Source organism: Schistocerca americana, chromosome 2 (assembly GCF_021461395.2).
Source record: "Schistocerca americana isolate TAMUIC-IGC-003095 chromosome 2, iqSchAmer2.1, whole genome shotgun sequence".
In the NCBI taxonomy this organism is placed as follows: Eukaryota; Metazoa; Arthropoda; class Insecta; order Orthoptera; family Acrididae; genus Schistocerca; species Schistocerca americana.
The window spans coordinates 262,648,468-262,675,808 of NC_060120.1; the positions used below are offsets into that span (position 1 = coordinate 262,648,468).

General features: G+C 45.1%; 1 protein-coding gene across 5 annotated transcripts in view; it reads right to left on the reverse strand.

Moving 5' to 3' along the window:
* Nucleotides 1-27,341, reverse strand: part of LOC124593756 (NAD kinase-like) — a 907,239-nt gene that overhangs the window by 296,998 nt on the left and 582,900 nt on the right. Inside the window, exon 1 of one of the 5 annotated variants that reach the window (XM_047132097.1) lies at nucleotides 14,147-14,198. The exons of 3 other annotated variants lie outside the window; for them this stretch is intronic. The gene's annotated coding sequence lies outside the window, so the exon portion shown is untranslated. Of the gene's footprint in view, nucleotides 1-13,993; nucleotides 14,102-14,146; nucleotides 14,199-27,341 lie in introns of those variants that run through there. One more of the 5 variants, XM_047132098.1, reaches the window with a different exon arrangement.

Here is a 27,341-nt window from a genome sequence, read left to right on the forward strand (position 1 = left end):
ACGACGACGACGACAGAACACCCAATCATCCCGTGGCAGGTGAAAATCGCTGATCCCGCCGGGAATCGAACCCGGGACCCCGTGCTCGGGAAGCGAAAACGCTACCGCGAGACCACCAAGGGTGCGGACGAGTGAGGGTAAAAACAGTAAAATAACAGCCTTTGTTCTCCACAATAAAATAGGTAACATCTGATATCCCCATTTTCCAGCACTGAGGAATCCAGAAGGAATACTTCCCCGTTTTTCCTAAACCTGAAGTCGCTCACGTGTTTCGCGTTTCGGTATGATAATGGCGGCCATAAACGAGGAAACGCGAGAACAGCGACAGTGCAGGGCACTGTTTGCTCGCAGCGCCGCAAACGAACACGTGGCGCCAAGGTCGGGCGGCAAGGCGAGCGCCGATCCAGCATCGCAATGCGTCCACCGGCGTATCTGCCAGCAGCGCCGCTTTCCACGTAGCTCAGCCGACGTACCCTTCTCCTGTGTCAACCTCTTCACTACAGAGTAGCGCTTACACCCATCCTTTGCGATTAATTTGTTGTATACGTTAAAATCGCTGTCTTCCACTACAGTTTTTGCCCGCGACGGTCATCTCTAGTACGATGTAAGTTGTTACCTCATGTTTTAACACACGTCTCACCATCCTTTTGTAGTTACGAATATTGTTATCCTTCTCGATTCTGCAGAGAATTTCCTCATTTCTTACCTTCTCAGTCAACTTAATTTTCAGTACCCTTAGTGTATCAAGCCGGCCGCTGTGGCCGAGCGGTTCTAGGCCCTTCAGTCGGGAACCGCGCGACTGCTACGGTCGCAGGTTCGAATCCTGCCTCGGGCAGGGATGTGTGTGATGTCCTTAGGCTAGTTAGGTTTAAGTAGTTCTAAGTTCTAGGGGACTGATCACCTCCGATGTTAAGTCCCATAGTGCTCAGAGCCATTTGAACCATTCAGTGTATCAAACGCTTCTCTTCACTTCTTTTCCGGTTTTCCTACAGCCGACGACTCACTTCCACTGAACCCTGTGCTTCAAACATCAGAAATGTCTCTTTGATACAATTACACTTCCTAAAGCCAAATTGAGAACCGTGCTGGGTGGCCCTGTGGCTAGCACACTGGACTCGAATTCGGGAGGACGACGATTCAAACCTCCATCCTGATTTAGGTTTTTGCGATTTCCCTAAATCGCTTCGGGCAAATGCCGGGACGCCTTTCCTTGAAAGGGCGCGGCCGACTTCCTTCCCCTTCTTTTCCTAATCCGATGGGTTCGATAACCTCGCCGTTTGGTGCCCTCCCCCGAATCAACCAACCAAACGTATCTTAACACATCCTGAATTCTCATTCCCATTCTTCTGTATATTATGCTTGTGAGCAACAGCCGGCCGGTGTGGCCGTGCGGTTCTAGGCGCTTCAGTCTGGAGCCGCGTGACCGCTACGGTCGCAGGTTCGAATCCTGCCTCGGGCATGGATGTGTGTGATGTCGCTAGTTAGGTTTAAGTAGTTCTAAGTTCTAGGGGACTGATGACCTCAGATGTTAAGTCCCATAGTGCTCAGAGCCATTTTTGTGAGCAACAAGGTCGCACGGTCTGTCAAATTACTTGCACGGTACTTCTCTCTTTTATCAGTAGTTTCTACCTTTGAGATTTTTTGCTTGATAGCCTTTTCCGAAAGCCTAATGGTATGTCTACATTCTCATATTTCGGACGCTGAACTGAACAGTCGTTTGGTAGCCATCATTGCCACAGACGATAGGAATTCTGAAGCAATGTTATCCATGCCTTCTACTTTGTTTGATCCGAAATTTTCCAAAGCTCTCCCTACTTCTGCGATGTTGTCACACAATTCCTTCCTTCGTGTAGGCGTTCAAACTACACATTCCACTTATCCGCTCTCTGTGCAGACAATGGAATTAATTGTTTTTGCAATCTTAATGCACACGCCTATGTAATTTTTATTTTCCTATATGAAAAATGTCATCTTCAAATGACCATTTCTTGTCCCTGCAGGCTTTTCGTGTTGACTCCTTGCACTCCACATTGATTTTATTTTTAACTGACTTCTACTGCTGTAACCTTTTCTTTTGTAAAAACATTTGTGTGTGTCCTTCCTTCGTCGATCATTTCACGTATTTCTTCTATTATTGTTGTTTTTCTTGCTTTTATTGTTCTACTCTTGACTCTGAAGACCGGTTTGACGCAGCTCTCAACACTAGTCTATCCTGTACATGCCTCCTCGTCTCCGCGTAGCAACTGCAACATACATCCATTTGAATCTGTTCATTCTAGCCAAATATTACTTTGTTAGCCCCCACACTTCCTTCCACACCAGACTCACGTTTCCTTGATGTCTCAGGATGTGACCTATCAAATGATATGTTCTTTTAGCTAAATTCTGCCATTAACTTAATTTCTACCAAATTTGATTCAGTACCCGTCCCCATCTAATCTTGACAATCATTCTGTAGCGTCACATTTCAAAATTGTCTGTTTCATTCTTGTCTGAAGTGCTTACTGTCCAAGTTTCAGTTCCGTTCAAGGCTACGCTCCTGACAAAGTCCTCAGAAAAGTCTCTGTAATACTTGAATTTATTTGCGATGTTAACAATTCCCAGTTTGTCAGAAACGTTTTTCTTGATATTACCTCTCTACTACGGCCATCAGCAGTTGCTTTGGTGCCCAAATAACATAACTCATGCACAACGTTTAGTCTCTCATCCCTCAGCATCGCCTCATTTAATCCCATTACCTCTGTTTTACTTGTTTTGATATGCATCTCATAATCTCCTTTCAAGACACTACCCATTCCGTTCAACTGAACTTCCAGTCCTTTGCCGCCTATCTCGGAAGTACAATGTTGTCGGTACACCTCAAACTTTTTATACAGGTGTTCGAAAATTCTCGTTACATACCTCTAGGACATGTAGAGGGGAGTGAGTATATACTGTTTAGAATATGAACCTACGTCCGGAAACGTACCGTTTCGGTTCTACGGCGGTTTCAGTTCAGATAATAATAATAATGATTTTTGGTTTGTGGGGCGCTCAACAGTGCGGTTCAAATGGTTCGAATGCCTCTGAGCACTATGGGACTTAACATCTGAGGTCATCAGTCCCCTAGAACTTAGAACTACTTAAACCTAACTAACCAAGAACATCACACACATCCATGCCCGAGGTAGGATTCGAACCTGCGACCGTAGCGGTCGCGCGGTTCCAGACTGAACGGTCGGCTCAACAGCGCGGTTATCAGCGCCTGCACAAATTCCCAGTCTTGTTCACTGTACAATCTCGCCACTTGCTTAAAGATGATGAAATGATGAGGACAACATAACATCCAGTCCCCGAGCGGAGAAAATCTCCTGTTCAGTCGGGAATCGAACCCGGGCCCGCTTGCATGGGAGGCGAGCACGTTACCACCCAGCTAAGCAGGCGGACAGGATTTTGAAACTATGACACTTTAAACTGATGGTTCTGTATTATTCACACTTGTCAGTACCTTCTTTTGTTTTGTATTTGTGAGGCTCCACAGCCTCTAGATGCTTAATAAACGTAAACACGGTCCGTAGTAGGCTGTAAAGCGATGTTTATTTAATCGTGTGATTAGGTAATTGAGACTAAGCATCACTGTCGAGCACATTTGTAATTACAGAATCGCAATACAGCCTACTACGTACCATGTTTACGTTTATTAAGCGTATGGAGGCTGTGGATCCCAGAAAATACAAAATTTTAAGGACTTTGCCTAGTACGGCATGGGATTCTGTAATTACAAAAGTGCTTTACAACGACGCTTAGTCGAAATTAGCTAATCACACTATTAAATAATATCGCATTACAGCCTATTACGGACCATGTTTACGTCTATTAACCTTCTTTAGTGTTAGGAGTATTTTCTTCTTATGGACTGAAGGTGTTTCGCTTATCTCATACCTTGCACACCATATGGAATAGTTTTGTCATGACTGTCTTTTCTGAGGATCTCAAAAATTCTGAGGGAGTGTCGTTTTGACTTGGATCTTTCACTGCTCTGCCAAATTCTTCTCCCAGTATCACATCCAGTCTATCATTTTAATCTATTTCGTCTCTCCTCTTCATACCATTTTGTACATTACCCAAAATTTATTAGGAGCTGCCTTTCTCACACCTACATTCGCCTGTTTGCATTTATAGACAAGCCATACAATCCAATACGAATTGGTGCTTAGGTGAAAAGCCCTGCGACGAAACATCTAGCTGGGCAGCGTGATGCGCGGCACCTTTCCTCGCGTGCCGCGAAGAGTAGCTGCAGGGCGATTGACGAACGCCTTGAAAATATCGGAGCGTAGCTTCTAGGCGGTCTCGCACAATCTCTGCAGCGCTTGGTAGGCTGGTTTCCCAAAAGAGCGTCACACAGACAATACGAAATGGATTAAAACATGATGACATGAAACGGAGTATACGCTATCTGACCTGACCTCCATTTCACAAGTCATAGTCAATGTGACGTGTCGCTAGGGACGGCAAGCGATCTGGACTTTTCTGGTCTCTGGCAGGAAACTGTACACTGAAACAGCAGCCATCGACCAGAAGAAAACTCCGCTGAACTGATGTGTGTGCCGTTGCTGAAGCGAAGTTGGCGTCTACTGGAGAATGTGAACCAGATAGAGAGACGACTCAGAGCCAGGCGTAGAAGTATGAAACCGGAATATCCCTATAGATGATGTTAGTCCTCAGTGTAGGGCCCGTGAGACCGCGTCTGCAGCGCCATCTGCTTTCTGTAACGGCTGACGACGAATATCAATACGCAGTAACCCAAGTTCCATACACTGATATCTGTTTCAAACGTGTAAACATGTCGAGTTTTGTGTCAATGAACTAAGATTTGCGGGCAGCATTGGTTTTTCTGTTATCATCTGAAGAAAACTGCTGCAGAATCGCATCGAATGCTTGTCGAAGCTTTCGGCGATCATGCTCTTGTGGAAATAGTGTTTCGAATTGGTTCAAAAAATTCAAAAGTGTTGATTTTGACGTGAGAAACGACGAGCGCGGGAAACCACCGAAAAAGTTTCAAGACAACGAACTGCAGGCCTTATTGAATGAAGATGTCACTCAAACGCAACGGGAACTCGCGGAACAACTGAATGTCAAGGAGAAAGCCGTCTCTCTCCGGTTGAAAACTATGGGGAAGGTGCAGAAAGTCGGAAAATGGATTCCACATGGCCTGAATGAAAGACAGCAAGCGAACTCGAAAGACCACTTGTGAAATGGTGCTTGCCAGATACAAAAGAAAGTCGTTTCTTCATCGAATACTGACAGGTGATGAAAAATGGAAATATTTTACGTATCTATCATGGGTGAATCCAGGAAAACCATCGACATCCACCGCAAGACCAAATCGCTTTGGAAAGAAGACAATGCTTTGTGTTTGGTGGATCAGAAGGGTGTCATCTACTACGAGCTGCTAAAACCTGGTGAAACCGTTAACACTGATCGCTACCAACATCAAATGATCGATTTAAATCGATCATTACGTGAAAAACGACCGGATCATACTGATCCATGAAAACTCCCCATCACACACCGCAAAACGGGTCAGGAAACGATCGAGGCGTTCAGTTAGGGCATGCGGCTTATTCTCCAGACTTGGCTCCTTCCAATTACCATCTATTTGTATCACTGGGACACGCTCTCGCTGAACAACGCTTCAATTCGTATGAAAATGTACGAAAATGGCTCGCTGACTGGTTCGCTTCAAAAAAACTATTCTTTTTGGCGTGGCGTTCATGGCCTGCCGGAGAGGTGGGAGAAATGTATAAAAGGCAATGGAATTATTCTGAATAAAATATTAACACTTTCAAACAACAGGTGTCTAATTATTGCAACCAAATTCCGGTTTCATACTTCTACACCTGGTATTTATCTGTCTGCCTGAGTGCCTGGAACGCAGTGGGCCCAGCGCGAAACTGGTATTGCAGGCCTCTGCAGGCAGGTTACTGTGTAAATCCTGTACCACCGTTTGCATGAGTTTGTTCTGAAATTAAGGACAAGAAAGCATACCTTATCCAGTAGGATCAAGTCTATGAGAGGCTATGTCGCGTTCATACGTAACTCCCAGCTGATTAACACATAACTCTTCGTGTCGTCCGTGCGTGTCCGTCTCGTTACTGTTTACAACTACAGGCCAACTTCTGAAACACAGCTTATCAGTGGAACCCGTGGGACGCTTGATTGGACACCTTCTTAAAAGAGACGGTCGCCAGCTGTGGCAGACGGATTTCCAGGAAATTTCTCTCATCTCTACGTGGTTGTTGAGGAAACGGAAGTATAATTTTTTTATTCTGCCAATTACTACAGTCATAATGACTATAACTACCTGGCAAGCCATTAGAGAGGTATAGTGGTAAATGTGTCATACTCTGAATTTGCAGACTCGGGTCAAGTCCTGATTTTTACGAATTTATTTTCTTATACAAATATACTGTTTCGTAAAGGAGAAGCACATCTTAAACAGATCCCAAAAAATGGATATTGATGTAAGTTTCCTTCTCTGGATTTGCAGAATCGGGTTTAAGCTCGACCATCGTGCATCAGTATCTCAAACAGTTTTATTTATTTCATACAGAAGAAATGCCAGTACTATCAAACTTCGCATGTTAACTTTTGTTTCGTGTCATCGTCAGACATTATACGAGGGTAATCCCAAAAGTAAGGTCTTCTATTTTTTTTATAAGTACATAGACCTGTTTATTTCTACAATGATTGACATCAGTTTATAGCTATTTTTCGACATAAATACCATTTCTGTCGACGCCTTTTTGTAGACGCTGTGGCAATTTTTGAATGCCCATGTCATACCAGCTCGCCGCCATGCTGTTCAGAAAGTTATGAACCTCTTCTTTCACATCGTCGTCGGAGCGGAATCGCTTTCCGGCCAAATTGTCTTTAAACCTAGGGAACAAGTGATAGTCACTGGGCGAAGTCAGAGCTGTAGGGTGGGTGGGTGATTATGTTCCATTGCCCGTTTGAGTTTTTTCAGAGTCTCACAGTACCTGTCAGCGTTAATTGTGCTCCCAGTGGGCATAAAGTCGACCAACAATACCCCTTGCCGATCCCAGAAAACGGTTGTCATGACTTTACCGGCAGACTGTGTTTGTTTTAATTTCCGCGGCTTTGGCGAAGAAGGATGCCGCCACTGGCGTGGTTGTTGCTTGGTCTCAGGTGTAAAGTAGTATGCCCAGGTTTCGTCGCCCGTGATTGTTGAGTCCAGAAAGTTATCCTGTTTGGTTGCAAGGCGGTGAAGAAATGCACGGGAAGCATCAACTCTTTGCAGCCTGCGTGGCACCCATCTTGCGCACACCTTCCGGTAGTTCAATGTTTCCGTTAAAATTCTGTGAGCGGTGCTTCGGGGAACCTCAGGAAGCAACGTGCAGAGATCATCCAGGGTGAGCCGCCGCTCTTCACGCATGCTTTGCTCAACCTTCAACACGGTCTCCTCAGAAATTGACGGTCTCCCGCTCCTTTGTTCGTCGTGAATTTCGGTCCGACCAGCTGCAAACTCTCTACACCACTTACGAACATTTTTGACATCCATGCACGACTCACCATACACTTCCGTCAATTGGCGATGGATTTCCATTGGCGCACTGCCATTTGCGTTCAAAAACCGAATAACTGCGCGCAATTCGCACTTCGCGGCAACATCCAACGGGAGCTCCATTCACAACGACTGCCAAGCCAAGACTGAGCGCCTCAGCGCGGCGTGCGCGTGTTTACAAACAGCGCGTGAAGCACTCTTCATAACAGTGTGACCAACTGCCACACAAACAGAGTTCTGTACTTACAAAAAAATAGGAGACCTTTTACTTTCGGGATTACCCTCGTAATATACCCCGTTATGCACATTGTAACAATTTAACCTGCATCACACCATAACGTTAACCTATACCTATACATGGTGTCTTTCGCAAGCATTTGGATAGAACCAGGAAGAATTCGATAAACACAAGGCTTCGTTGTATCAAAGGGTGAAAATGAACCCATTTGCCACTTCTTGCACATTAAAAAATTTAATGATGAAACCCATACTTTTTTCTCGATAAAGGATATTTTACACAAGACCGCACAAGACTACAAAAGGAACATGCAGAATTATTTACAGAATGTCTGCGAACCAAGAAAATTCCCCATAATTAGAACAGCGGTGAAACTGTTGTGCTTCGCAAAGTAAGAGAAGACAAAACGTTAATCAACTATAGACCTGCCAGTTTGCTCCCGTAACGTGCAACACATTACATAAAATTACCAGCAAACACAGAGGAAAAATCTGATTTTAATTAGGCAATGGAACAAGCTGGTGTTAGCAGTAGGCACATCACAATGTACAATTTCCAAAATGGAGCAATGAGTATGAATTACCACTTTATCTGCGATTAATGTACGTTAAGAAAGTTTTTCACTCAGTACATCAAAATATGTATCGGTAGCTCTACAGGAACAAGCCCTTAACTGATGTCAATCAACCATAAAACACAATCTGTTTAATAAAGAATAGCAAATATTTTAGGGGTTGAAAGTATAGACTAAATCGAATAAAATATTCCATACGACATGTGCCCAGAGATAAATCTGTTAGAATGCAACTCGAACAAATAATCAAAGCAAAGGTAAACGATATAAAGTTCACAGTAGATTTTCTTGATTCCCACGTCCAGCTTCAGTGGACTTTTGAACTCCCTTGACAACATTACTTGTAGCTCTTGTGAAGTCCTCTGGGAGTTCTTTTATGAGGGCAGCACTGTTCATATTACCAAGGATCTTGTGTTCAATTTTTCTTTTTAGACTTCGCCTTTCAGTCATCCTTACAGGTAAATATGTCAAGAGTTAACGTCCGAGGACCTAGACGGCCAAGAAACGTGATCATTTCTGCCAGTCCATCTTCCGGGGAATGTGAGATTTTGATAATGTGTCAACTGACGAGTAGAACGTGCAGGAGTCCCGTCATGGTGGAAGAATATACCCATGCTTTTAGCAAATGAATCTATTCCAATAATGCTGGAAGTCCGTTTTCACGTAAGTCTAGAACGGAGCCTTGCAAGACGATGCTGTAACACAATAGAATCAATCAATTTATTGGGTATCGTACCATACCACTTATGTCTGCAAAATGGCATGAAGATTTTCATCGGAGCACCAGTGTGAATTACGACTGCTACTGATACCGCCACGAGTGACAGTGGCTTCACGATTTAACATTATTAACGGGATTACTCGGCGATTTTCAGTTAACCAACCATAAAATTGGAACACCGTTACATGTACACATTCAGCGTGTGCTTCTTGAAGGATCATGTTCTACCACTTCATCCAACCTCCGTTGATTTACACCAGTCTGACGAGTTAAGTAAAAACGCGAGTAAATGCTCCTGAATCTGGTACTTTGAGGTTAGGAAGTCGTTTGTTGTATTCTCCACAAGCAGCAGGAGTGATTCCATTAAATAACCTGTACGCAAATACCTTTTTGTCATCAGTCTTCCGCTTAGTTTGGTGCGGCTCGCCACGAATTCCTCTCCTGTGCTAACCTCATCGTCTCAGAGTAGCACTTGCAACTTACGTCCTCGATTATTTACTGGATGTATTCCAATCTCTGTCTCTCTCTACAGTTTTTGCCCTCTACAGTTCCCTCTAGTTCCATGAAAGTCATGCCCTCATGCCTTAACAGATGTCCTATCATCCTGCCCCTTCTTCTTATCAGTGTTTTCCACATATTCCTTTCCTCTCCGTTTCTGCGCAGAACCTCCTCATTCCTTACCTTATCAGTCCACCTGATTTTCAACATTCGTCTGTAGCACCACATCTCAAATGCTTCGATTCTCTTCTGTTCCGGTTTTCCCACAGTCCATGTTCCACTACCCTTCAATGCTGTACTCCAGACGTACATTCTTATAAATTTCTTCCTCAAATTACGGCCGATATTTGATATTAGTAGACTTCTCTTGACCAGGAACGCAATTTTTGCCATTGCTATTTTGCTTTTGATGTCCTCCTTGCACCGTCCGTCACTGGTTATTTTACTGCCTAGATAGCAGAAATCCGTAACTTCATCTACTTCGTGACCATCAATCCTGATGTTAAGTTTCTCGCTGTTCTCGTTTCTACTACTTCTCATTACCTCAGTCTTTCTTCGATGTATTCTCAACAATACCTTAGGGAGTTGTAAATAGCCGGCCGCTGTGGCCGAGCGGTTCTAGGCGCTTCAGTCTGGAACCGGGCGACCGCTATGGTCGCAGGTTGGAATCCTGCCTCGGGCATGGATTTGTGTGATGTCTTTAGGTTAGTTAGGTTTAGGCAGTTCTAAGTTCTAGGAGACAGATGACCTCAAATGTTAAGTCCCATAGTGTTCAGAGCCACTTAAATCATTTTTTTTAACTTGTAAATAAGTGCGGCATTCTGATGCGATGCAGGAGAACTAGCCAACAGATCACAATCACAGTTGAATAATTCAATTACGTTAACTCGAGTACGACTTCAAAACAAAAATAACAACCGATCAATAAACCCGTAGCAACTTGTGTACCAAGAAGCGAATTCAAAACTTAACTGCACAACGAATCAAAATCGGACAAATGTTACCTGGAATGTTTAATTTGAATTAGTCTATACTACCACCTCTGAAATTATTTACTGTTCTTGCTGAAAAAGCCTGTATGTACATCAGCGCCACGTCTTCGATTAAGCTTCATTTGGGAAGAGGGAAATTCAAAACTGAAAGTGCATCCAGACAGCGAGGTCCCATGTCTGTGGAACTTCTGGTAACAGGCCCAGAGAAAGTCATCAGAACCAACTACGAAAGCGAAGAAGGGTCAGGTGTTTGTGGGACACATCTGAACCAACTTCGGTTTGCTGATAGCACTGACGTCATAATACCAGACGACGAGCTTTTGTATGCAGGCCAACGGAAGAAAAAGGCTGGAGGGACACAAAAAGAAACTAAAAAAAGCACTTAGTCTTCAGGCCACGAGTGGCCTACCGGGACCATCCGACCGCCGTCTCATCCTCAGTGGAGGACGTGGATAGGAGGGGCGTGGGGTCAGCAGACCGCTCTCCCAGTCGTTATGATGGTATACTTGACCGAAGCCGCTACTATTCGGTCGAGTAGCTCCTCAATTGGCACTACGAGGCTGAGTGCACCCCGAAAAATGGCAACAGCGCATGGCGGCCTGGGTGGTCACCCATCCAAGTGCCGACCACGCCCGATAGCGCTTAACTTCGTTGATCTCACGGGAACCGGGGTATCCACTACGGCAAGGTCGTTGCCAAAAAGAAACTAAACAGGTTTCAAAACTAAACTACGTTAAGATGTGCCTGAAACGAAATGTTTAGAATTAGTGTGTTTTACTAGTTTTGGCTTATTGCAGAGAAAGGTAGACTTCTAACATTCAGTAATCATAATGTCAGATTAGTTTCCCATACCTGAGTTACAATAAAGCTCATATGTATTTACTGTCATCGGACACAGCGTATAAGGATTATTAAGCTCATGACATTAATACGTTAGCGACGCGTTTCTGGTAACCAGTGCTCATCATCAGACATGAAGGGTTACAGGGCCTTAATAGTAACTGTAGCGTAAACTTGACTATCGCTAATTTCCTGCGTTGCCACTGTCTTAATAATATTTAAACGTCGTGACTGGTTTCAGTGGATACTTATATTCCTTAAGGACTTTTGGTGCGAATCCCATTCAAAAACTGAAGATCCCTCAGGAAGAGTGAGATACATATACTGAATTTACAGAGAGGCAGGAGAGAAGCAAATGCATCAGGGAAGAGGCTGGAGAAGAAGATGTAGTTATGACTATGAAATGGAATTGGAAGGTGGTTAGATGATACTAAACTACAAGCAGGAGCGAAGTGAATCAGTATACCTGAAGATCGTAACGGAGAAGTATGGATAAAGGCTTTAAGCAGTCATGGCTGTCAAACTCACGATGATGAGGACCTAAAGCTGGTAGTATTTGGTTTGTTATATGGCAGAGTAACACACATTGTGTAGGCTGTAATGCCAGAGTTTGTCTATCTCCATTCAGTATGACAAAACAAGGATGTAACTTAAATCATCTTTCGGAAGATACGTGTGCTTACACAGCGAATCAGTATTTAAAAAAAAGAAAAAAACTGTCAACAGCTTCGATATACTTAAATACAAGATACACACTGTGCTGTCTTACAGTATATTCACAACTAGTTTTGATCATGGACCATCTTTAGAGTGGCAAAAATATCTATTGTAACAACTTCATATGACATACAAGCTATTTAATCACTGTGAAGATTGTCTATGATCGAAACCGGTTGTGAATAATACATAAATTGTAAGACAGCACAGTGTATATAGCGCTTTTCTCCAAGCGTATTTAAAAAGTCATGGTGATGTAAGTGACTTTGGTTATTATAACGGGTGTTAAAGCTCAGTTAAATGAAACAGAAAATAAGCGAAAAAATTAAATTTTTTGTGTTACCTGTAGACTTGTTTACCAGGAAATCAACACAAAGATAAGAAATTTTCGCTTTTTATTAAAAAACCCTAAAATTGCCTGCTCGTTGTTTCTCTACAGGTAGAAGAATGAATTACAGTACTCTAATGTTTTAATTTGTCCGCAGCTCGTGGTCTCGCGGTAGCGTTCTCGCTTCCCGAGCACGGGGTCCCGGGTTCGATTCGCGGCGGGTCCGGGATTTTCTCCTGCCTCGAGATGACTGGGTGTTGTTGTGTCGTCTTCATCATTCATCCCCATTAAGCTCGGAGGAAGGCAATGACAAACCACCTCCGCTACGACCTTGCCTAGTACAGCGGTGCGGGTCTCCCGCATTGTCCCCTACGCTCTGTCAAGGAGTATGGGACTTCATCATCAATGTTTTTCAAAAACGGCTCTGAGCACTATGGGACTCAACGTCTGAGGTAATCAGTCCCCTAGAACTTAGAACTACTTAAACTAACTTAAGTACATCACACACATCCATGCCCGAAGCAGGATTCGAACCTTTGACCGTAGCGGTCACGCGGATCAATGTTTTTATTTGGGTACTAAAAATCGCAATCTGCAATGTGTGTCACTCTGCCATATAACAAATCAAACAATACTAGCTATCAAAAATATGTTTTCAGTCCGCATCAAATGGTTCAAATGGCTGTGAGCACTATGGGACTTAAGTTCTGAGATCATTAGTCCCCAAGAACCAGAACTATTTAAACCTAACTAACCTAAGGACATCACACACATCCATGCCCGAGGCAGGATTCGAACCTGCGACCGTAGCGGTCGCCCGGCTCCAGACTGTAGTGCCTAGAACCGCTGGTTAAAGGCGCTGCAGTCTGGAACCGCAAGACCGCTACGGTCGCAGGTTCGAATCCTGCCTCGGGCATGGATGTTTGTGATGTCCTTAGGTTAGTTAGGTTTAACTAGTTCTAAGTTCTAGGGGACTAATGACCTCAGCAGTTGAGTCCCATAGTGCTCAGAGCCATTTGAACCTAGAACCGCTCGGCCACAGCGGCCGGCTCAGTTCGCATCTTTAACTTACGAGACAAACTGAGTGATCATGTCAATATGTTGCAACGAAAGCTGAACTTATAGGAAAGACTTTTTATCTACATAAGAAAAAACCTGTAATCTGGAAAAGAACATTAAGGCAGTGTCTGAAAGGTGTGAATAATACGTATGACTGCACAAATGGTTATGTCGTGGGGTTACTAGGTGCAGAGGTGCTGTTGCTCATAATTCAACAGGGTCGCAGAGCTCTCCAAGAATCGTTAAGAGAATAATGGAGAATTGGAAAGTGTGCCGGCGGGCGGAGTACGTGCAAGTAGAATACCACGGCCGGCGTCTCCTTGGCGAGGCGCTGCAAGGTTGGCGGGCAGATAAGAGCCGTCAGCTGACTGCGGCAGCGCTCCTCGCCCGGGCCCTTCTCACAGATAATGGCGCAGGAGGGGTTAGGCGACCGGGACACGGTGTGAGGCGAGCCTGGCTTACCACAGGAAGTGCCGGTCCGGCCCGCGAGCTGGCCGGTGCGACGCCACGGACTCGCCCCTCGCACACGCATCCCCCTCGCAGGCGGACACCCGACCCGCGCACGCACTGCTGCAGGCGCAGCCGCGGCGGCCCGCCGGCCCTGACGTCACGCACCTGTTGGCGTCGCGCAGCGCGGAGGCCCTGGCGCGCAGGCGGCGGCACAGCGTCAGCATCTGTGGGCCGGCGAGTGCGCGCCGCCGCGCCGGGGCCCGGCCGCCGCTGATAGCGGGCGCTATCAGCCGACCCCGCCTCCCCACCGACCTCTGTGTGAGCCGCCAGAGGCCGGACGCTCCCGCGCGCGGCCCCTCGCTCGTCACGAGCGACCCTGGCAGGCCAGCTACTGTCTGTCTAACGTCAAACGAGCTTCTGACACCAAGTCGACATTATCTGTGTTTTTGTCCTATTGACTAGTATTTATTTACATTTAGAGCTTCCGTATTTCTTTACTGCACAAGTTTTTGTGAAAGCCGAGGCTCTAGTAACAAATACCCCGTAGCTACAACCCAAGGAAGGAGCCTTACAGCAGACACCCGGTCACGAGAAGACTCTACTTCGTAAAGCGAAGTCCGCTTCTAACCGACACGAGTGGACAGCCTCACGTCTTTCATGTCCAAGTTTCAGCCACTGGTGGGGCGTATACATAGTTACGGCCCACCATCTCTCATTGTTCTTTCACTCAACCATCCCCTGGTGGCTTTCATTTAATCACGTAGCATTGGGGTCTGCTGTCTTCTCCAGGCAACTCTCACGAATTGCCGATGGATGTAAACGCCTGATGTTAGCGTTTTGCACACTAAGTCCCTTTTCAGAAACGGGCTTAGGCAAACTTCGCCCAGATGTTGTTATTACCTGGAACCCACGTCCCTCTCGCACTCAAAACTAACGGTAAAACCACAGGTTTTGCAGTTCAAATGGCTCTGAGCACTATGGGACTTAACATCTGTGGTCATCAGTCCCCTAGAACTTAGAACTACTTAAACCTAACTAACCTAAGGACTTCCACACATCTATGCCCGAGGCAGGAGCCCTGTGTAAGCTCCCCTCATATTCTTAACTGACAGTCGCATACCCAGATCCTGGGTTTCCGTCGATATCACGGAAGACAATCAGATGAGGGACATATCTGTTAGAATTTCGCAAGGTGTAGGCGGGGGCTTGAATGACGATGTAGCCCTTGGTGGTAAGGCCAGCTTTGACAGTCGATGTGATTGTATCATGGCGATCGATCCTGTCAAAGTGCGTCAGTAGACACCTTTGCAAGGTAGTCTCACGCCTATTTGGACAAGACCCTCCTGCTCTACAGTTTGCATTGGGGCCTCTGATGTAGGGGGGAGTGGGCTGGTCGGGAGAACGCCTATGCGCAGATGGATTGCACCAACATATTCTCTCCAGCTCCAAAATGGGGTGGGTCATTAATACACTGACTGCAGGCACTCTCTAAACGGCTGTACTGTAGGCCCCTTCCTAGCGCAGTCGAATGAAGACATTTCCGCCAGAAATCCGTTACACCTTCCACCGTAGGAGGCACCTATACAGTCCCCATCTTCACGATGTTTCTCAAGCGCGCCACCAACCTTACCGCTGTACCTGTTCCCGTAACTGCTGCTATTTGCCTATCCGCACTAGGCAATAGATTTTGTAGGCGTCTTAAGGTCGAGCCTACTAGCACCTGCACCGATGGCACACCAAGCCGTCCATCCCTTTGCTTGGCATGAAAGAACGGAATGGGCGTGGTTTTCTGCAAGTGGAGTATCTGCTTCAGGAACCCTCTAATCATGACATCAACATACTTTAACTTCTTTTTTGTTATATTACTATGCTGCAGCGAATGCAGCAACCTGGACACAAGATACGTATGCAGCACTGTCAACTTCAGCCAAGGCTTTGACACACTCTAGCGACTGCCTCTCTATCATCATTTTTAAAACGAGCTTCTGACAAGAAGCGAACAATATCTGTGTTTTCGTCTGACTGACTAGTGTTTATTTACAATTAGAGCTTTTGTGAAAGCCGACACTCTAGTGACGAGTAAATATCGATACACCTGTAATCAGAAAAGAAATTTCATTCTGTCTTAAGAGCTAGCAAATAATTCGATCCTACCCAGCAGTGACAACACCATAGAGCAGATTTTAGTGGTTGTTTACTCTTTTCGTTTATATTTAGTGTGCAACCCAATATCAGTACCGAATGGTTCAAATGGCTCTGAGCACTATGGGACTTAACATCCGGGGTCATCAGTCCCCTAGACTTAGAACTACTTAAACCTAACTAACCTAAGGACATCACTCACATCCATTCGCGAGGCAGGATTCGAACCTGCGACCGTAGCAGCAGCGCGGTTCCGGACTGAAGCGCCTAGAACCGCTCGCCCACAACGGCCGGCTATCAGTCCCGAGCGAGGTGGCGCAGTGGTTAGCACACTGGACTCGCGTTCGGGAGGACGACGTTTCAAAACCACGTTCGGCCATCCTGATTTAGGTTTTCCGTGATTTCCCTAGATCGTTTCAGGCAAATGCCGGGATGGTTCCTTTGAAAGGCCGGCGTCCTTCCCCGTCCTTCCCTAATCTCATGAGCCCGAAGACCTCATTGTTTGGTCCCCTCCCCCAAATTGACCAACCAACCCAACATCAGTAACGCCAAAGTCGGTTAATTTTCTTTTTTACAGGGATCTGCTTGTTCTTTACCAGCTAGTCCAGGCTGCTTTGTTCATATATGTTGCGAATTTGTACATATTTTTATACAGTACGATACACAAGGGGAATCTGCTGCTGGCAGATTTGGTGAAGTCAGCATCGCACATGGGGTGCAGGCGACGCTGACTATTTGTAACATCGTGCCAAGGATCGATCGCAGTTCTCTGGTTTGCAGCAGCATGGAAGGTCCAAACCAAGGCTCAGATGATTCTGCGACGTCATCGAACGCGAATTTTTCAACCTACGCAGTCAAGTGCAGAATTGTAGGATTCCGTTAGTTAAATCAGGCGCAGGAAGCGGCTAATAGCGGGGTATTTGTGGCGCGTAGATAGAGGCTTTTTAGGAGAGATGAATTGCTTCCCGAAATCGTATACACAGCCACATTATTCTCACAGAATGCTCGTCCCCACAGATTGTAAAATGGAAAAGGTTAGTTGGTATCAGTAAACAGCAGCAGCATCTAAGGTAAGGCCTCAGAATTAGAATCGCTTATTGAAGGTTACTGAAGGGTCTAATGCCCAGAAAGTACTAGGAACAGAAATATGGTTGGAACCAGAAGCGAACAGCTACGAAATCCTAAATTCAGATTGGAATATTCATCGTCAGGACAGGTTAGTCGTCAATGGTTGCGGTGCCTTTATTGCAGTGAAGAATTAGATAATATCTACCGAGGTTATCACCGATTCCAGATGTGAGCTAATCTGGGTAAGTTAAGCATCAAACGATGGTAGCTCATCTGTGTGAAGAACTACAGTAGTACAGCGCTTTAGAGAGAACTTTCAGGAGTCCTTGAACGATTACAACTGGGCAGATATGAATTAGGAGTGTCATGTTATCAAAACTGGTGCCAGAGACATGGATTCATAAGTCACTATTCTGAATTCCTTTTCCGAAAATTGCTTCGATCAGATAGAGAACTAACTCGTGAATGTAGTCTTAGACCTCCTAGAAACAAACAGACTTCAACTTATCATCAAATCAGTTCACGTAGAGCAGGGTATCACTGGTCATAACACAGTGATAGCAACTCTGACTGCAGGTGTTACAAGGAATGTTACGGTAAGAGGGTAAATATTTTTGCCAACAGATTGACAGGATACAAATTTCAGAATATCTAAGTTGTCAATATCAAATATTCAGTGCTGGGGACGAAGATGTAGAGTGCAAATGAAAAAAAAAAAAAAAAAAAAAAAAAAAAAAAAAAAAAAAAATCAGAAGCTTCGATCAATTAAGTTCCGAGCAAGATCTTAAGGCTGCGAAAGGCCCAACGTGGTTTAATACCCGGTGGACTACTTAAATAAAGAGACCCTCACCAAGAAGATGAACGAGGCGAAATTTAAAGCGACGAGAGCAGTGGCAGAAGCGTTCAGTGAATCTGAAATTAAAATTCGCTTTGGACGTCGGCACTCAGGTAACGCCGTTTTTCTGAACTTGGATTCAAGACTTCCTTGCAGACTAAAATAAACATATCGCTCTTAACGGAACAAAATCTACAGATGGTTCAAATGGCTCTAAGCACTACGGGACTTAACATCTGAGGTCATCAGTCCCCTAGACTTAGAACTACTTAAACCTAACTAACCTAAGGACATCACACGCAGCGATGCCCGAGGCATGATTCGAACCTGCGACCGTCGCAGCAGCGCGGTTCCAGACTGAAGCGCAAAGAACCGCTCGTCCACAGCGGCCGGCAAAAATCGACAGATGGCAAGGTAATTTTGAGGGTACCCAATATATAATACAAGTATATATATAATGATTTTATGATCTAGTATAATGCTTAGGAAGCTTTTTAAGGCTGTTCGCAGATGGTACGGTTGTCTACAGGAAGGTAGCACAGCCAGAAGGAAGTATCGATTTGCATAAAGACCTTCAGAGGATGGATGAATGAATGGCGCAGCGACTGGTAGTTGATCCTGGACGTAAAAAAATGTAACATATTGCGCACACACAGAAAAGAAATCCACTACTGTACAACTGCACTGTTGATAATAAACTGATGGAAACAGTAACCACCGTACAATATCTGGGAGTACCTGTACGGAGCGACCTTTAGTGGAACGACCACATAAAAAAATAGCAGAAAAATCAGGTGTCAGACAGGTTCCCAGAGAGGACCTCTACATCTACGTGATTACTCTGCTATTCACAATTAAATTGGAAAATGGTTCACTGATCCACCTTCAAGCTGTCTCTACTGTTCCACTCTCGAACGGCGCGCGGGAAAAACGAGCACTTAATTTTTTCTGTGCGAGCCCTGATTTCTCTTAGTTTATCGTGATGATCATTTCTCCCTACGTAGGTAGGTGCCAACAGAATGTTTTCGCAATCGGAGGAGAAAACTGGCGATTGAAATTTTATGAGAAGATCTCGTCGCAAAGAAAAACGCCTTTGTTTTAATGATTGCCACTCCAATACACCTATCATGTCTGTGGCACTATCTCCCCTATTTCGCAATAGTACAAAACCAGCCAATCTCCTTTCAACTTTTTCGATGTCATCCGTCAGTCCCACCTGATGCGGATCCCATATACCGCACGGCAGTACTTCAGAATAAGGCGGACAAGTGTGGTGTAAGCAGTCTCTCTAGTAGATCTGTTGCTCCTTGTAAGTGTTCTGCCAATGAATCACAGTCTTTGACTTGCTCTATCCACAATATTATCTATGTGATCGTTACAATTTAGGCTGTATTGTATGTTATCCGGGGGTCTAGAAATGACGAGACCCCGCCGCAGCCGCAGTGGTCCACAACCACACCACGACTACCGCAGTCCACTCCACCCCTCCGCCGCCCCACACCGAACCACTCTTGCAGGGTTATTTTGCGGTTCGGCCCCCAGGAAACGTCTCACACCAGACGAGTGTAACCCCTATGTCTGCGTGGTAGAGTAATGGTGGTGTACGCGTACGTGAAGAACGTGTTTGCGCAGCAATCTCCGACATGGTGTAGCTGAGGCGGAATAAGGGGAACCAGCCCGCATTCGCCGAGGCAGATGGAAAGCCGCCTAAAAAACGATCCACAGACTGGCCGGCTCACCGGACCTCGACACAAGTATATGGCTGACTTAACAACAGCAAGTTACACCACACGGGACGGACATTAGAGAACATTTGACACATTTTCTAGTGTCTGACCTATGTGATATAACCTGTTGTTGTTAAGTCAGCCATATACCCTTTGATTACTGCAGGGACAGTTTTGTTAATGGATTAGCGCCTGTACTTGCCACTCTTACAGCACGTATGGTTTGAAAATGGACAGCAGGCCGCTGTGGCCGAGCGGTTCTAGGCGCTTCAGTCCGGAACCGTGCGACTGCTATGGTGGCAGGTTCGAATCCTGCCTCGGGCATGGATGTGTGTGATGTCCTTAGGTTGGTTAGGTTTAAGTAGTTCTAAGTTCTAGGGGACTGATGACCTCAGATGTTGAGTCCCATAGTGCTCAGAGCCATTTGAACCATTTTGAAAATGGGCAGAGGTGTCAGAAACTAATCACCATCAAGAAATAAAAAATAGCTACTTCTCAATGCAACTTATGACGAAGCTACAACCATTTATTTCAATTACAAGACAAGCTGTAGACATTTTTCACCTGCAGCATGCTGAAAATTCCTAAATGTCCCTTTTTTATGAATTGGCAGTTTCAATAATTCGGTTTCTCAGATACTGAAGAGTATTTGCCACAGTTGTGACAAAGGCCGTCTTTTATGTACTCCTACAGAAAAAAGAATTGCAAGGTGTGAGGTCTGGTGACCAGGGAGGCCAAAAGCAATGAACAAGATCTTGTTATCCACCTCTTCCAGTCCAACATTGTGGGATGGTGTCGTTAAAATAACGCCGCACCTCAAGGTGAAAGTGTGGTGAGGCACCATCGTCCATAAAAATGAAACACTGGAGTCTTCGTGAAGTTGAGGGAGCAACCAATTCTGACCATATGCAGGTATGACATTCCTGTCACAGTTTCCTCTGCAACAAAGAAAGATCCACAAACTTCGTGAACGTAAACGGCACAAAAGACATCCAGTTTCGGTGAGTCTCTTTCATGTTCGACGGCGACACCAGGATTCTGTGACCGCTCAATTCTTATATTATGGCGGTTTACTTTACCCCACACATGAAACGCCAAATCATCCCTAAAGATGAATGGTTCGGGAAAAGTGTCCTCTGAAATACTCTGGAGAACTGAAATGGAAAGTTGGTACCTTCTTTTACGTAGCCGGAACGCAATTGCTGCAGTAACTACAACTTGTAAGTCTTCATATACAGACGTCGTTTCTAAATACGCCACACCGTTCTTTGAGGAAGTTCAAATTCCTAGCGTGCCCATCTTGTGGACTTCCGAGGGCTCCGTGTGAACGCGTCTCGGATACGCTCGACATTTTCATCGGACGTGCGTGGCCGAGCTGTGCTCTTTCCTTTACATACGCAACCAGCTCCCAAGAATTTTTTATGCCAATCATAAATCTGCTTGTGCAGCGACGGCTTCTCGCTGAATAGACGTTGAAATGTACGTTGCCACTGAACAATGGATTGAGTTCGCGCACATTCCAACACAAAATGATTTGTCTTGTGGTGTAGTGTTGCTAGAAACAAACATAAGCGCAGCTGTGTCAATACTGTGAACCTTCTTCTATCCACTGATGCGTGCAACGTGTTTCAAACTTTCATAGTTGGTCTGTAATAAACAACTGAAATCTTTTCTTTCTTTTTGAGTCACCCTGAATACTACATATGCGATATGCGGAGGAATGTATCGATAAATCATTGTTCAGTTCATGATGATTCCTGACTATACCTCACTACTGATGTATGATTATCATTATTACTGTTGTTCCTTTCCAAACAACAATTATTTGTTGTAGTGTAGCGCAAGAACGTAGGTATTTTGATGGGCCACTTCCTGTTCGCAGCAACAGCGCTAGTCTGCAAAGTGCTGCTTCCTGCAAGGCCGTTTCGAAAGTTTACTTCGCACATAACTGGGAAAAATTTGCTTTCACGGAAAGGTCTCTAGCCCTTAAGCCAGCTTAGTACGGCTCTACCACATACTACTTACATTGTGGGAAGTCTGACCAATAACTTCCAGCCTGGACAGAAACCGGAAATTTGCTCTGGCGTTCACAACAGCCAAGAGGTGCAGCCCACGGTCGTGCTCACGAGCGGCTTGTTACTAGCCATCCAGTTATAGGATGCTTGTGGCTGTACGACATTATTTAACGCAAATCGGCGATGGATCTCTACCCTTCCAGAAACCAAAATTTGTTCTCCGTCTCTAACGACCTCATCATCGACGGGACGTTAAACTCTGACCTTCCTTCCGTTTTTGTCTTCAAGATCTCGTACCGCCTAAAACTATTACTCGTAGTTTCTGAGAGTTAATATTTCGAGGGAAGAAATAATGCAACGGCGAAAACTGAAAACCCACTTGTTCTGCTTTACTCGAGGGGTCGCGTTAACCGATCGGCTATCCGAGCACACTTTCTGTCCGACCCAAATTCTGAACTTATCGTCCCTGTCCATTTAGCTCGTCTGCTCGCAGCCTTTCCTGTATTCCCACAAGAGGTTCGGGCCCTACTGTTCATCCGGGGATATCCTAGCACTCAAGCTTACGCCTGTACAGCACTTCTGACAGTTAGTTCATTACGTGAAAGTACACACGTTAGGATCATGTACCGTCTGTATGATTGCGACCCAAAGCATACTGGCTCGTTGTCCCAGGGCAGCGAAAGTGCCGAGGAGGCTCCCCTTCAAAGTGACTGTGTCAGGCGGCCCGCCCGAGGAATTACCGGGCGACTCATTTAGGGCACCTGGCGCCGCTTGACGCAACACGGGACGCACATTACGTCGCTTAGCCCAAGGACGGCGGGTGTTACTGTCGCCTCCACAAGAAAGGGCACCTTGCCCCTGTTGCAGGGGCCGGTGACAATGCGCGTCGTCTTAAGGCAGCACCACCAACCGGAGGAGGAGGAAGAGGGGGGGAGGGAGAGAGAGAGAGAGAGAGAGAGAGAGAGAGAGAGAGAGAGAAGAGGGGGGGGGGGCGAGTAGAGATGAGGCATACAGGCCCTGGTCGCATCTGACTGGCTTCGATGCAGAGATTTTCACTGCTGAGATTTCAAGGCATACCAGAACGGCTACCACAGCAGTCCACTTTGGGACAGGTTTTACTGCCGTAATTATTACAAGAGCAACAGCTGTCTGCTTGGAACTTTCAAGTTCGTGTGTGTGTGTGTGTGTGTGTGTGTGTGTGTGTGTGTGTGTGTGCGTGTGCGTGCGTGCGTGCGTGCGTGTGTGTGTATTTTAAGACGCTCAACGGGGTCTTTTCTAAAATAATCCGACGCCACGGCGGTTTTAAAAGAAAACGCAAAAGAGCGGACTCACTCTTCTCTCGGTAATAAACATTCTTGACACAAAAATGCGATGCACCACGAAGGAATTATCCGAATGACACGGAAATAGGTAGCTTTGATATACATGTGCAGACAAACAAATGATTACAATTTCAGAAAAAGTGGATGGTTTATTCAAGAGATAGTTTCACAAATTGGTAAAAACAATAACGCATTTATCCGCCCGTGGTCCTAATGCAAGAAATCATTCGGCGTGAAATTGATTGACAGAGTTTCTGGATGTCATATTGTGCGATATTAGGCGTGAATCTGTCCAATTGGCGCCTTAGATCGTCAAACCCGAGCTGTTTCGAGGGCCCAGCCCATAATACTCCAAACGTTCTCATTTGGGGGCGACCTTGGTTGTCAAGGCAGGATTCGGCGACCACGAAGTTAAGCAGTAGAGAATCTCGCCGTGTGCGGGTGGACATTATCTTGCTGAAACGTAAGCCCAGGACGGCTTGCCATGCTGGGCAACAAAACAGTTGTCGGGCCGCATGGCAGGCGACAGTCACGGTGTTATCCCACCGCTGTCGAGGGCGTTTCCAGACACGTCTTCGGTTATCATAAGGGCTCAATTCGAAGAGGGACTCATCACTGAAGGAAATTCTATTTCAGTAAATGAGATTTCAGGCCGAAGACGTGTTTAGAGACGCTCTGGGCAATGGTGGGATGCCAGCTGAGTGTCGCCCTCCTACGGCTCGACAATCCGGAGTGATGGTGGGTGGTGCCATTTATTTTCATAACAGGAGCCCTTTGCTTGTCATCCGCGGCGCTCTTACAGCACAGCAGTACATCGACGTTACTCTACACCTAGTTTTGTTGCCCTTCATGGCAAGATATCCTGCGATTACATTTCAGCAGGCAGGGCCCTCCAAAGAGCTCAGGATTTTGACGATCTAACGCGCAAATTGGACAGAATTTGGTACGATATCCCTCAGGAGGTCATCCAGCAATTCTACCAATCAGTGACAAGCCGAATAACTGTTTGCGTAGGGGCCAGATGTGGACCAACGCGTTATTGACTTCCTCAATTTGCGAAACCCTTTCTCTTGGAAAAATCATCTCATTTTGGTGAACTGATAATAATTCATTTGTCGGTACATCACATCTACCGATTTCTGCCCCCATTCGGATAATTTCCTCGCGGCGCGTCGGTTTTTTTCTTTTTCTTGTCTTAGAGTGTACTTCAGGTGAATTCTTGCTTCCTTCGCTGTTTCACATATTTCGCCACAGCATTTCAAACCCTTCCAAATACCTATCGTCTTACTTACTTCTGACTACGTCTCTGTGCCAAATGTAACTACACTCCAAACAAAGCATTCGTAGGTCAGTTCCTATTCCCGCAGTATACGTACGCTGTATCTGCACATCAAAATGACAACTGAGGTATAAAGTCGACAACACCGTGGACACTGAAACGCTGCCAACAACAGTGCGACGTTCGTTGGGACTTTCGCATTACCGCTGGTTATTAAACACTTCGTGGTCAGATATTTTGCCTGTGAACCATTGAGGGCGCCCAAGATAACAGCTACACGTAATATTATTTCTGAAAAGTAACAGAACACTCGCCGCGCTACAAGAACCTCGATATTAAGAATGGAACAACGCAGAGAACAGCGAACGCTCAGTCCGTTGAGAGCATGGATTCCTCCGTCATTCTACGAATAATTTCATCGAAATTAAAAACAGTTTTGTCTGGAGGGTGGCCCAGTAAGTCGTAGTTCACAAGAATCATGGTGTAGAAGATCACAATTTCCACTATTAATTTAGAACGAAACAGCTCCTGTTGTAAGTGGTTTCGTCAGCCACCCGCGTCTGATTTCGGCCTTCAATAATGGCATTAACAAGTAGAAAAAGGATTCAGTACTTACACCATCGTCAGCTGATCAGTGGTTTATGTTGCCCACAATTATACTTAAATGTTTCTGTCATTTTAGTCACTACGAAGTTACTGAAGTAAGTAATTAGAATTATGCGTGAAGTCAACCCACGTACATCTTGCAAGCGCATATATAAGAAACTGGGAATATTAACAATAGGTTCACTCCATCTCGGTCTTTAATAAGGTTAGTGTAACGCGATTCCGCGACTTTAATGTGTCCCATAGAGGCTATTCGTGAAAGTGAAAATGTATCATCTATATCCCTGGCGCATCAAAAAGTATGTAAAGTGAAGTAGTACATGGTGCCTACCTACATGTGGGACTGGAGAAGGCGACACTACCCCGAGACCACAGACCCCAGGTGTTTGAAACCCTCCCCCGTCTCCCTATTCAACCAGAGCATCACGAAGGCTTCTATTGAAAAAGAGCAAAAGCATTTTGTGTACAAGGGGCCATGCTTCTTATACAGTCCTTTTATATGGATGATCTGGTGAGTTTGAGGCCATGTCGTGCCACAGAACTAAATTTAAGAGAGAGTAAACAGGACAATTTTATGTAAGACAATTCATACTTTCAGATTAGTAATTTTTGAAGGCAGATTATTTTGGTGCCTCAGTGGCAACCATACTTCGTTACTATTTGCAAAGCACTCGTATATCTGTTTGTATAACAAAATAAAAACGGGTGGTATGTCTTATTTGTTGTTGTTGTTGTTGTTGTTGTTGTGGTCTTCAGTCCTGAGACTGGTTTGATGCAGCTCTCCATGCTACTCTATCCTGTGCAAGCTTCTTCATCTCCCAGTACCTACTGCAACCTACATCCTTCTGAATCTGCTTAGTGTATTGATCTCTTGGTCTCCCTCTACGATTTTTACCCTCCACGCTGCCCTCCAATGCTAAATTTGTGATCCCTTGATGCCTCAAAACATGTCCTACCAACCGATCCCTTCTTCTAGTCAAGTTGTGCCACAAACTTCTCTTCTCCCCAATCCTATTCAATACCTCCTCATTAGTTACGTGATCTACCCACCTTATCTTCAGCATTCTTCTGTAGCACCACATTTCGAAAGCTTCTATTCTCTTCTTGTCCAAACTGGTTATCGTCCATGTTTCACTTCCATACATGGCTACACTCCATACAAATACTTTCAGAAACGACTTCCTGACACTTAAATCTATACTCCATGTTAACAAATTTCTCTTCTTCAGAAACGATTTCCTTGCCATTGCCAGTCTACATTTTATATTCTCTCTACTTCGACCATCATCAGTTATTTTACTCCCTAAATAGCAAAACTCCTTTACTACTTTAAGTGTCTCATTTCCTAATGTAATTCCCTCAGCATCACCGATTTAATTTGACTACATTCCATTATCCTCGTTTTGCTTTTGTTGATGTTCATCTTATATCCTCCTTTCAAGACACTTTCCATTCTGTTCAACTGCTCTTCCAAGTCCTTTGCTGTCTCTGACAGAATTACAATGTCATCGGCGAACCTCAAAGTTTTTACTTCTTCTCCATGAATTTTAATACCTACTCCGAATTTTTCTTTTGTTTCCTTTACTGCTTGCTCAATATACAGATTGAATAACATCGGGGAGAGGCTACAACCCTGTCTCACTCCTTTCCCAACCACTGCTTCCCTTTCATGCCCCTCGACTCTTATAACTGCCATCTGGTTTCTGTACAAATTGTAAATAGCCTTTCGCTCCCTGTATTTTACCCCTGCCACCTTCAGAATTTGAAAGAGAGTATTCCAGTTAACGTTATCAAAAGCTTTCTCTAAGTCTACAAATGCTAAAAACGTAGGTTTGCCTTTTCTTAATCTTTCTTCTAAGATAAGTCGTAAGGTTAGTATTGCCTCACGTGTTCCAACATTTCTACGGAATCCAAACTGATCTTCCCCGAGGTCCGCTTCTACCAGTTTTTCCATTCGTCTGTAAAGAATTCGCGTTAGTATTTTGCAGCTGTGACTTATTAAACTGATAGTTCGGTAATTTTCACATCTGTCAACACCTGCTTTCTTTGGGATTGGAATTATTATATTCTCCTTGAAGTCTGTGGGTATTTCGCCTGTCTCATACATCTTGCTCACCAGATGGTAGAGTTTTGTCATGACTGGCTCTCCCAAGGCCATCAGTAGTTCTAATGGAATGTTGTCTACTCCCGGGGCCTTGTTTCGACTCAGGTCTTTCAGTGCTCTGTCAAACTCTTCACGCTGTATCTTATCTCCCATTTCATCTTCATCTACATCCTCTTCCATTTCCATAATATTGTCCTCAAGTACATCGCCCTTGTATAAACCCTCTATATACTCCTTCCACCTTTCTGCCTTCCCTTCTTTG